The sequence below is a fragment of the Egretta garzetta genome, unplaced genomic scaffold, assembly GCF_000687185.1.
Source record: "Egretta garzetta isolate BGI_Z169 unplaced genomic scaffold, ASM68718v1 scaffold9, whole genome shotgun sequence".
NCBI lineage: Eukaryota > Metazoa > Chordata > Aves > Pelecaniformes > Ardeidae > Egretta > Egretta garzetta.
The window spans coordinates 1,373,804-1,386,609 of NW_009260763.1; the positions used below are offsets into that span (position 1 = coordinate 1,373,804).

The window sequence follows — 12,806 nt, forward strand, 5'->3', positions numbered from 1 at the left end:
CAGTAATTTCCAATTCCAAGTATGCATCAATCTAATAGACATCTGAAGACAAAACTGTTCAGTTCATGAAATTAAAAACAAGAAGGAGGGGGGAGGAAGGTGAAACACCACTACAATATCCTAAGACATATTTGCCAACAGTACTGTACTCCCTCGACAGATCAACAGGAGAACCTAGTTATGCTATTAAGTTTTCCCTTTCGAACATTGGGAAATAGACAGTAGGTTTCTATAGGAGTCCATCATGCACAAATATGCCAAGACTTCAAGCTGGATGGAAGAAACATTAGCACAGTGCACACTAGTGGCTATGAAATAAGTTAAACAATAATTAAATAACCACCAAATAAATAACTAAAAGACTGAACTAATCAATGAATAATTAGGAAAATTGTTATTATGAAGACTCCTGATTTCAATAGCTGCAAGTTAAACTAGAGAAAGTGAAGCTAACAAAAGGTTTTAGAAAGGGATGGGAAGAGAACCGCTGCCCACAGCAATATTTACAACATACTAAAGGGAGGCATGTCTTACAAATCTTTCAAGTGCCTGTCTTTCACCTTCACACATCACCCAGCACTGCACTGTCACTGCTTGTACACCGTCCACATGCTTTACACCTGGTGTTTGGAGTTTCATACTTCAAGGGTTACTTGGTTTGGGGGGATTTTTTTTTTTTTTAATGTAATTTTGATCAGTAAAGTTTTCAGCTCTCCCTCTGCCTTCCTTTCTTCCCTCCACAGGAGCATGACTGAGACACCATTCATTTAAGGCAGGTAAAAAAATGCCACGGAATGATATTACAGTGCTGGTGCTGTCAGTGAGGCTACACAAGCCAGCACATGTCCAAAGGGCTGTAACAACTGCAGGACACACCACAATTTTGCATACAAGACAGAGGAAACATTTTCAAGCACCTTAACGATCATCTTTTTGAAGGGAAACACCATTTTCTCAAATTAGTCATTCCAAACTTCTATGACTTCCACTCATTTCTTATAAATCAGTGTTCAAAACAAAAATCCCTGTTACTTCCAGTAATCTTAAGATAGATGCACGCTGGGCTGCTGCTTGTTTAGAAATAAGTTTCCAAGAAACTTTTTAAAGTCTTATATAAGACTTAGAAGTCCTGCTATTGCTGCTGGAGATAAAAATGTTACCGCAGCTAGCTCACTAATTAAAATTGAATTCCAGAACAGCAAAATTATTGCATAGCTCTTGAAAGGAAGTAGGGTTTTTTGTCTGGGTGTCAAACACACCCAATATTACCCAGATCAACTCAGAAACACAGCAAAGTACCCCACAGCTCAGAGAACATTTTACAAGTAGAAACACCTTCTAGCTCTCATTTCAGATATATGAGCAAGCTGATCTCAGTCATTTCCAGATGTGGATCATCTGTACTTTGTTTCATGCATCCTGGAAGAAAAATAATAATCTCTGCAGGTACTGCACTCCAAAGTCATTCAGACTAAAAATGGCCTAGGAAGTCAGAGGGGGAATAATTTTGTAGTGCTGCCATTTATTCTTGCTGGGCATTTATTTCACCAGCGTGCTGCAGTAACGCTCCCAGTCTGCATATTTCTATTCTTTCTTTACCATTACTACCAATGTGTCTTGCAACGTCACTACATAAAAACATTCCCAGCCCTGGAAGATTTTCATTCCAAGTAACAGAAAGACAGAATGGTCTGGGAAACCCAGAACTGAGGAAAATATTTATAGGAGATGTAACTTGCTTTTATTGTCCTCGTAATTAAGTTATACTCAATTCTAACCGACATCAATTGTGCCTTGGCTTTACTGCCAAGGATTAACAAAAATCAGTTCAAAAAGCTTCATGCAGGAATCCCCTCTTCCCTTAAGAGCTGACAAAAGAGTAAGATTTCAGTCACATCAATACCATGCTTCTCCCATGCCGAATCAGGAACTTTGGCTTTCAGAGCTATTTAGTCCCATTTCTACAGAGTAAATAGATTAGTAAACCAATCCATAGGACGAAGGAGGAAAATAATGCCATGGAAAGATGAAAGACCTTCTATAACAAGGAGAACACAAGATTATTTCTGAACCTAGGGAGAGCGTATACTGTGTAAATTGTTCTCATTCCTGAAGGATGGCTGTAACCTCAGTTCCCAAGCTGTGCAGCACCTTCTGGTGCGCTCCCTCTGCTGACAGGGGAAGAGGAACATAAACCACCTATACAAATGTGTAGTTGTCCCAGGCCTTTCCACCATCTGTGAAGGTGCGGAAGCCCTGCTTCACGTGCAATCACCAGAGCTGTCCCTGTACTCGTATCCATCTGTAAAACTACAAACAGTTGGCAAACTTCTCCTTCCCTCCTTTTTATTTAATCTAGGGCACCACGAATTAAACATCTGATTTCCCTTCTCTTTCACTGAAGCATTTAAATTTTTCATTTGAAACAGCTCATATTTGAATAAACTAAAAATGCATTAACATTACCAAGACATATTACACTTTCTTACTTCTTAAAAGGCTATTGGCAGATCAATATATGTCACTTCATTTGCCTACATGATAATTTGATAACAGGCATGACCAATGACCAGCAAAGAAAACACCAGAAAAATGAGACGGAGGTGCTGCGGGCAGAAGGTGAAATTCACAGTAAATTTAAAGACATACCATTATTATATTGAAATCAAAATACTCAAATGGCCTCCTTTTCTTCATGTGAATTTCCACTCTATTTTAACAGATACTGTTTTACTGAAATGCAGTTAAATCTGGTTTTAAAACTCTACAATGTAGCCTACGTAGACTAATGTCTGAGCAGAATAAAAAAAAACTAGATCGAGAAGTGCCCAGAAGTCAGATCTTACTAAGCCTACCTAACCTTATTCTTTATTAACAGATTTTTCAGAGTACACTGAAATTGCCTTATACATTAGTTCTATAAATAATTTTACATCATTGCACAAAAATTGAAATGTATTTGAATAATCCTGCAAAGTGAGCTTTCAACTTATAAAAACTTCAAAATTAGTTGTTTAATATCAATTTGTGATAGATGAATGAATTTAAAAGCATGTTAGATCCACCACACTAGCTTGCTCTTCTCTGATTCGGAATATAAAAGACATCCTAACAAAACTGCTGAAATACTACTGAGATATTAAATTAGAGGCAGCATGCTGCTATGAATGGAGTATGATGAAATAAATGAAGTGAGAATCAATAAAAGCAAATGTGAAATACAACATGACAGTCATAACATTATTAGCTTGAAGCACCTAATTTGGACTTTGAGAATTAAAGGCATAAGCCTGAAATAGCATGGCTTAAAACAGTGAAGAAAGAGCCAGGTAATTGTCATTGAATGAGATTCATTACTCAGGAATGGTTTTGATTTTACATGTACAACAATAATACCCATCCCCTCTTAAAAGCAAAACCTAAAGCACTTTACTATTCATTAGATGGAAAAACAAGCCCTGGATAGAATTTCAAGGGTTAGGTTGCTGGAGGGGTTTTTTTAATAAAATCTAGCCTTTTAAGAGAAAAAGATAAGCGCATCATTAGGTTAAAACAAATCTACTCATTTCCCCAAATGTTAAAAATCGTATGGCATGGCTTTAACCTACTATCTTTTTACAATAGGAAAATCATTACTAAAACAAGTATAAATTATTTAAACATTGAAAATTTAAAGGTATTAAGCCTATGTATTTTTATCTACTTTATTTCACATTTTTTATTTTTCACATTTTTTTCAAAATGTGAAAATGGAAGTCAACTTTGATAAAGAGCCATTTACATCATCCTTTGCAAACCATTCACTCAGCTGAAATCTGACTCAAGCAAGCAAATAACCCTGAGATACTTTGTCTTTCCATATTCCATTTCCGGTCCGATGAAGAAACATTTCCTAAAAATGTACTCTTCTCCTATTACTTGCGTCAGCCACTGCAGCTCAAAACAAGCTAACACAAACTCTGCGAGCTGACCTGTCACTTCAGGTGAAAGTAGTACCTCTACGTTATCTGAAACCAGGTGCGTCAGCCTCTAAAGACAGACATTACGCTGGTGTCCATTTCAATTAACCTGCCCGGCTTTACGAACATCCCTAGGTTCAGCCAGCTGAACAGGTTGGTGCCCTTTTCCAAGGAGTGAGGGGAGCAATACGGCAAACAGGGCTATGTGAAAAAAAGATGATTCTCCTCATCTCTCCATCCCCATAACGCAAGAAGATTAGATGCATATTAAGCAAGTGAATAAACACACTAGAAGTGTTGCCTAATAAAGTAAATCTGAAAAAGTTAAAAACCTCAAGGAAAAAGCAGTATTTGATTAAAAGCATTTTTTAAACAACTACTTCATCCTCCCCTGATCTATTTTTACTTTAAAAAAAAAAAGATTTTTGTGATTTTCAGAACAAATAGTTAAGTACCCCACAAACATTCAAATTAGTGCTGACCCTCTAAGGGGCAACAGCTTTAAGACAGTCTTACAGTCATCTTCTCATCCTCCAAGAATAAAAAGTTTCATAGCAACCTAACAGAACATTTTTACAGACATATGTAGTCGATTATTGTGCATTAGTGTTTTGGCCTGCTTAGACTTTATTTGTTCCAAGCCATCAGGAAAAAAGTATTTCAGATTTCAGTATCTGCAACGAAACATTAAGCAAGTGAATAAACACACTAGAAGTGTTGCCTAATAAAGTAAATCTGAAAAAGTTAAAAACCTCAAGGAAAAAGCAGTATTTGATTAAAAGCATTTTTTAAACAACTACTTCATCCTCCCCTGATCTATTTTTACTTTAAAAAAAAAAAAGATTTTTGTGATTTTCAGAACAAATAGTTAAGTACCCCACAAACATTCAAATTAGTGCTGACCCTCTAAGGGGCAACAGCTTTAAGACAGTCTTACAGTCATCTTCTCATCCTCCAAGAATAAAAAGTTTCATAGCAACCTAACAGAACATTTTTACAGACATATGTAGTCGATTATTGTGCATTAGTGTTTTGGCCTGCTTAGACTTTATTTGTTCCAAGCCATCAGGAAAAAAGTATTTCAGATTTCAGTATCTGCAACGAAACATGTTCCTGTCTTAACTTCAAAAATGAGATATTCAAACAATATCAAATCTACAATGTTAACACACCACCCAAGGCTCCAACTCTGAGTAATTTCACATTGCTCTGTAAGAGCCTACATTGGACGATTGGAGTGGTTTAAGGAATACTGCTGGTGATTTAGTCCAAGGAGGGTGTTTTGTTTTGAAAATGCTTCTATATCACTTGCATTAAAAAAAAAAGACATTCTAAAAAGATGTCAGTACTGAGTAGTATTAACAATATACCTGAGCAGCATTTTACTTGTCCCCATGGTCTCATTAACTTCCACTTAAAACATCTATTTGAAGTCAAATAGATAAGTCCAGCAAGCTAAATATATTCTGTGCTCAACTGCAACAATTCTGGATGCATGTGGAAAAACAGAGGACTAGAAAGAAAAGGAAGCCCCAGCAGATTAACTTCTTTGCTATTCCCTGGGGACTTCATGTAGAAACTTCAAACAGAAATGACTGATTTCAAATCAGTCCTGCCTTTAAAGACCAGTTCCAATCCCAGAATATCTAGGATTTTTCACAGATGTACATCTACGCAAGTCTACTAATTCTATTCCATAACAGAATTTAACACAATCTATTCAGCATTCAGACTTTCTTAGTCCCACAATCCCTTTTAAGCCCTGTTTTACAATTGGTGACACATCTTATCTTCCATTTCTCTGATACTACGCAAGACGGCAAGCATCACAGCAAGTAGTTTAGTAAAATCATACTCAGCTCTTTTAGAGCTCCTGACTGAACACAAAACAGTTCTAGTGATTTCTTATTAATTTTAATTGATTTGTTCTGCCACTTCTACCAACAATCTAGTCACAATTCTTCAGCTTTAAAAAAGGGTCTGCAGTGGGCACAGACCCGCTACACTGAATATGCAAACTTCAAAACTACTTGTCCAAAGCAGGGCTCCAGTTTCAGAGACACAGAGACTGTTTACCACTCAGTCTTGAATCCTTGCACACCGTGCCATTTAAAAAGCAGCTTTTTCCAGAGCTGCCCATGTTGAAATAGATCATTTCACCTACCTAGCAGATGAAAAGTAACTTATAACTTCTTATGATGAATTTTACCTACTCCTCTCCTGTTCTTCCCTAACTCTGTATCCTACAAGAGTTGCACAGACTGAGCCAAGATTTCCCCAGCTTGCTTCAAGGACTCAGCCAACTACAGCCCAGCTCGAGTGCAATAAGTTGTGTCTGTTATAGGAGAAGCACACATCCACACACACAAAAATCACTGTGTATACACAGCCTATGCTTTCAAAAGTTCAACATTTAGTTATTTTGAATAAAAAATTCGTTCAAATTTTGATTAACTAGCAATTAATTCCATGGCAGACCGCCATCACTTTTTCTTTAAATATTCCAAAAAGTCACGTTAGAGCAATAAGATACAGGAATTGGTGAAAAAAAGGTACTTCAGAAATCTGTCAGCAACCAAGAACAGGGACAGAATGAAGATTTGCATGCACTAAACTAAATTAGCTTTTTCCTCTTCTGCTGCTGCAAAATCCGCTGCTGCACGCTACCCTGCAACAAAGGACATGACTTCTTATTCTAGACAGAAGTTTTATAAAGGCCAAAAGACAGGTAAGTCTTTCTCATTCAGTTTCACTTGTTTGCAGGAGGCTTAATTAAGCTTAATTGGCAGGAAGGGGTGGAATCACTTGCACAAAAAAATGCATCCTTCAAAAGTCCTAACCACCACAGTATTGCCCAAAGAAAAGATCTGACAGGTAACTGGTAAGAACAGGAATTCCCCACAGGTTTATCATTTATTCCACTGACATAACCAAGACTTCGGAAGAGTACTTCAAGTAAATTGGAAATTAAGAACACCTGAAGGGTTTTCCTTTTAAATCTCCCCCAGTTACTAATTCCAAGGCATTCATAAATTTGAATAGATGTGAATAGCTGAATTAGCAGTTTGGTTGACAGCCAGCAGTGTGCCCAGGTGGCCAAGAAGGCCAACAGCATCCTGGCTTGTATCAAGAATAGCACGGCCAGCAGGAGTAAGGAAGTGATCATCCCCCCGTACTCTGCATTGGTGAGGCTTCACTTTGAATACTGTGTTGAGTTCAAGAAGGACATTGAGTTGTGGAGCATGTCCAGAGAAGACAAAGCTGATGAGGGGTCTGGAGCACAAGTCCTATGAGGAGCAGCTGAAGGAATTAGGGTTCTTTAGCCTGGAGAAAAGGAGGCTCAGGGGAGACCTTATCACACACTGCAACTACCTGAAAGGAGGATATAGCCAGGTAGGTATCAGTCTTCTCCCAAGTAACAAGCAATAGGACAAGAGGAAATGGCCTCAAGTTGCGCCAGGGGAGGTTTCGATTGGATATTAAGAAAAAATTCTTTACTGAAAGAGTCATCAAGCATTGGAACAGGCTGCCCAGAGAGGTGGTGCTCAAAAAACATGCAGACATGGCACTTTGGGACATTGTTTAATAGGCATGGTGGTGTTGGGTTGATGGTTGGACTTGATGACCTTGGAGGTCTTTTCCAACCTTAATGATTCTATAATTCTACTCTAGCTTGAAGCGTTCTCAACACATCATTCTCTTACTCAAGACAGTACATTTTTCTTCCAAGAGCTCCATAGATCCAAACTGCACTTTCACCTCCTCTCCCCCAAGATTCCCTTAGGAGAAAAGCATGTTTATTGCATTTTCCTTTAATCCTCACTCCCAAAGACCCCAAACAATATCAGAGTCAGGAGAACTGCTGAAGCACAAAGAAAATATTACCATGGACAGGGAACAACCTCCTCAATTTTGGCACAGTTACCAAATTGCAGGTTTGGAAGGAAAGGAAACTTGCTTTCTAGTAAGACTTAGTAAATTTTTAAAGTTATTCACCACATGCACATAACATTAAGCACTTACTCCATTGTCAGGATTATAGCCCTGTGAATGAGGGAGGACCTAGGAAAAGTTATTTATAAACAGCTCCTTCGGGGTAACCCTCGGTATCAGTACAGGCTGGGGGAAGAAAGGATCGAGAGCAGCCCTGCCCAGAGGGACTTGGGGGTGCTGGTGGATGAAAAGCTGGACATGAGCCGGCAATGTGCGCTGGCAGCCCAGAAGGCCAACCGCACTCTGGGCTGCATCAAAAGAAGCGTGGCCAGCAGGTCAAGGGAGGTGATTCTGCCCCTCTACTCTGCTCTGGTGAGGCCACACCTGGAGTACTGCGTCCAGCTCTGGAACCCTCAGCACAAGAAGGACATGGAAGTGTTGGAGCGGGTCCAGAGGAGGGCCACAAAAATGATCCGGGGGCTGGAGCACCTCTCCTATGAGGACAGGCTGAGGGAGTTGGGCTTGTTCAGCCTGGAGAAGAGAAGGCTGCGGGGAGACCTAGAGAGGTGGTGGAAGCCCCATCCCTGGAAACATTCAAGACCAGGTTGGATGGGGCTCTGAGCAACCTGATCTAGTTAGCGGTGTCCCTGGTCCTGCAGGGGGGTTGGACTAGATGACCTCTAGGGGTCCCTTCCAACCCAAAACATTCTATGATTCTAAAGCAAATAGGGAAAACTTGCATTTCTGGCCTTCTCCCCCACTTCAAATTTCCTGTCATTTGTGACAAACTAGAATCCCACCAAGAGCTAAAGAATAAACCAGAAATAGTAAAATTATCTCATTATCTCCCTTTCTCAGGGAAGAAGTGGGAATGGGAGGGATCAAGGGAAGTTAATGGAAAGCTTTGGCATAACTTTCAATGCCAGTAAACTTGCATGTCATTTAATCCCCCCAAGATGAAAAAGCAGCCAAGCAGTAGTATAAGCAGGGAGAAGATCAGATTCTTTTCAGTGATAGGTGAATGAATGACACAAAAAGGGAAACTGTTTATATAAAAGGGGAAAAAACCCTCACTGTGACAGCAGTCAAACACTGAAATAAGCTGCCCAGAGAGGTGGTAGAAGCTCCTTCCTTGGACATACTCAAAACTCACCAGGACAAGAACACAACCTAAACTGACTCTATGTGGAAGTACTGGTTTGGACCAGATGACCTTCAAGATCTTTTCCTTCCAGCCCTTATTATTCTACGATTCATTAACAGCCCCAAGCAGCATTACATGCTGACTGCCCAAACATTTTAAGTCTGTACCCATCCTGCTGATAGAAGCATTTCATGACATTGATAAAATAGTACTGATTCAGCTCCACACTGTTAGAAAAATATTCAATAAGCAGCTCACATCAAAGTGGCAGATTTGCTCACCAGAATTTCTTTTTAATGACTATGCAGGTAGCCCACTCCACATTGAATTCCTTTTGATCATCTGGCTCATATACCCAGTTGTATCAGCCTAAAGAAAAAAGCACGATGCCTAACTGCACCAAGGCATTCAAGTGTTCCTCCAGCTATGATTAACAACATTCCTTGCTAAACCACAAAAAATTTTGCTGTGTGAGAAGCACACTTGCAGAAAAGCACAACTGACTATGAAGTTAGATGTGCGAAGCAATACCAGATGACAGAATGTTCACTTACAAAAATACACTCTAAAATTGACATCTATCAAACACTTATATGTGGGTAAAACTACAGGATAATCAGCATTATTTAAGAGGCTTAGTCTGAAAACGCATGGAACTGACCTATCTGCAACATTACATGACATGACAAAAGATCCAACAGGAAAACACACAACAGTTACCAAAGCCATGTATTACAACATGTTAATGAAAATTCTGCTGCAATAGACTGGGCACGCTACCTGGATGACAAACCACGGAATAAGCAAAACTGTCAAATACAAGGCACTGTCTCTCATGCTGCTCAGTATCAGCAGTGTAGAAGTTATTTATGGTAAATTTGAAAGCTTGCTGGATGTACCCAAAAATGTGAAGCAACTATTCTCAACACAACAGCAAGGATTTAATGCTGCTAAAGAAGTACTCAGCGGCAAAGTGCTGAATGACCAGTAATCTCCAGTAATGACAAAAATCTTACACATCTCACTTGTAGCCATGCCTGTCCCTTGATAATGCAAAGCATGTGCATGAGAAAAATCAATAAATTGATCTGTACTTGGAGCTTCCATACAAGTGTGAAAACTCCTTGCCAGGTTTTGATGCTTTAATGTTTGTACAAATTTAAAAAAAAAAAAAAAGGAGATCTTTTATAATAAATGACTAACATGTTATGTCAGCCTGGTCACTGCTAGATGGCTTTGAATCAAGCTAAATTAAGATTAACCTGCTCCTCAAGGTGCTTCTGTTGCAAAGCTGCTTAGCCAATTGACTGGACTGGGGTGGTAGTCTTGACCTCTTTGACCCTTCTAGGCTTCTAGCAAATTACTTCCAAGAAAACTCGATGTTTTACTCCCTGCAATAAAGTCTGCAGCACCTCCTCAAACTGAAGTGGTGATAATTACCACACTCTTATCACTGACCTCAGAGGCAGAAAAAAACAGCGGACATACTAAATTAGTCCCACTCGACGAGTACAAATGAAACAGGGCATACTGATGGCAGGACTAACCAAGGGAACTGAGAATCGCTAAATGCCATCTCAGGAATTGTAAAGGCGTAAAGAATGACATCTAAAACAAGGTACACAAACTGTGCTTGCAGACCTGGTATTAATACAGACTGCAAATACTATTTATGCTCATTGATTCCATCTTGTGTCTTTAATGAAGTTTCACCCTCCCTGACACTATATTACTAAAATATTACTTTCAAATGTTTCACTGCAAGTTTCCTGACGTGGAAAATTCTATTTTATGAAGTTCAGCAGCAGCTGCATCAATGCATCTAGAAACATCTTAAAAATGTGTTAGAACAGCTTTCTTAAGCTCCATACCGAGTATCAAGTGCTACATTAAAAATTATATCCCTTATCTTTCCCCTTAAACAGGTTTATAACACAGAAAAAGAAACATAATAAATATTACTAAGTCCCAAACAAATAAAATACTGTTTTCACACCAGGCACACTATCAGAACCAAAAAAAACCAAAACTAAAATAAAGTCATTTAGCACTGACAGAGTGATTTATATCGATATCCCACAGATATAAACAGTGTAAAAGGAGATGCTACATTGTATCAAGTTCTCAAGTAACTTTTTTTTTCTAACTGTAAATCTTAAGAATTGGCTATTTAAGATGAAAATGAACAAAATGTACTATTGTGTAATGAGTCTGGAACACGTTCTCCAGATGTTACCGTTCAAAGACATTTATATAAATCAGAACAAAATCCAAATCTTGCCAAACTGCTCTGGAAGAACCAGGCAAGTAAGCTACAGAATTATCTGCTTCAATCCATCCACAAGAAAACAAGGATAACTGAACTCCAGACTACTTAGGTTTCACTCAATCTATACACAACACCTAGTCATTTTTAACTCTGAATATAGTGTCCACCCTCAGCTTAAGTTCACCATGTCAAAAATTCTCAACTACTTCATTCTACTACATGCAATACGTTAGGAAGGATCAGCACCTACATAAGGGAGGAAGCACATTGCTTCTGCTTGCAGCTTGCAGTCTGTTTCTGAAGCATCAAGCTAACATTTTCTATCCATCTCTTTAGACAATAAACCCCTAACACTTATTTCTTATGCTACTTTAGGCTGAGTTTTTCTATTCCCTATAATAGCCTATTGTTACGTTCCTAAAGCATGCAAAAGACCCCACGATGACACTCACAGAAAAACCTCAGCGTGTCTTCCCACCAGTTGAAGTACTACCCAAGCACTAGTAGGTTCTGGGAGGCAGAACACACTACCTTAATGCACTGCATTACAGGCCCTAACCAGCCCATCCAAATGGTGTTCTTGTACTTCTTGCCCTTGCACTGTAATGAGTGGCACCACAAGAACAGACCCAGAACCTCCATTGATAGACCTCTGCTCCCTCACCAGTAATATGCTGTGAAGTCTCTGCAATAAACGAATTCCTGAAATCACTAACAAAAAAAGCTTTACAATATAAGCATTTTAAACTATTGGATGGATTTTGAAGGCAAATTATTAGATTTTTTTTTAAAAGCACACTATATCTACTTCTATTAGCTCACCTTCAACAGGTTCTCCCATTATTTCATGCTACTAAAAGTCATCGGGACATTAAGCAATTTTTGTAAGTGCATCCAATACTTAGCCAAGAAACTGCACCAAACACCGTAACAATCTGGGGACAACCTTATCTCCTCACTCATGCTTTCCCCCATATGAATTTCACTTAAACACAGAACTTGCCTTCAGGAGTTTTCTACAGCTCAAGCTCACAAAATAATACAGTGTTCTAGTAAATACTTTTCTTCAAAGAATGACTACCACAATTTTAGAAAAGCTGGTGTCCCTTGGGCATGGCTTAGGTACAGCCTTCTGCTGGCCAAATAAACAAAAACTCCTGAATTATTTTACTAGACTATAAACAAATGACTCATTTACTGAGAATGAAGTGTTCCCTGAAAACTCACACAGGTGTTTACACCTTAGACACAAGGTCTACAGAATAACAACCAGGGATTACAGTAGATCGGAAATTGGAAATAAATATTATAGCTGCAAGACAAGCTAACACTATCATGAGATTTATCAGCAGAAAGCTGTAAGCAGCCAGCTTTTACTCAGTAAGGCCCAGAGTAATGTAACTAGTTTTGGATGGCCCATATCCTTCAGTTGCAGCAACCAGAGTCCAAAGAAATCTGATCAATAAGAAAGAGCTTCAAACTGTAAGAATAATCCTGCACT

At 38.9% G+C, this 12,806-nt stretch overlaps 1 protein-coding gene across 1 annotated transcript in view; it reads right to left on the bottom strand.

Moving 5' to 3' along the window:
• Positions 1-12,806, bottom strand: part of BCKDHB (branched chain keto acid dehydrogenase E1 subunit beta) — a 135,425-nt gene that overhangs the window by 112,308 nt on the left and 10,311 nt on the right. The gene's annotated exons all lie outside the window — the stretch shown is intronic.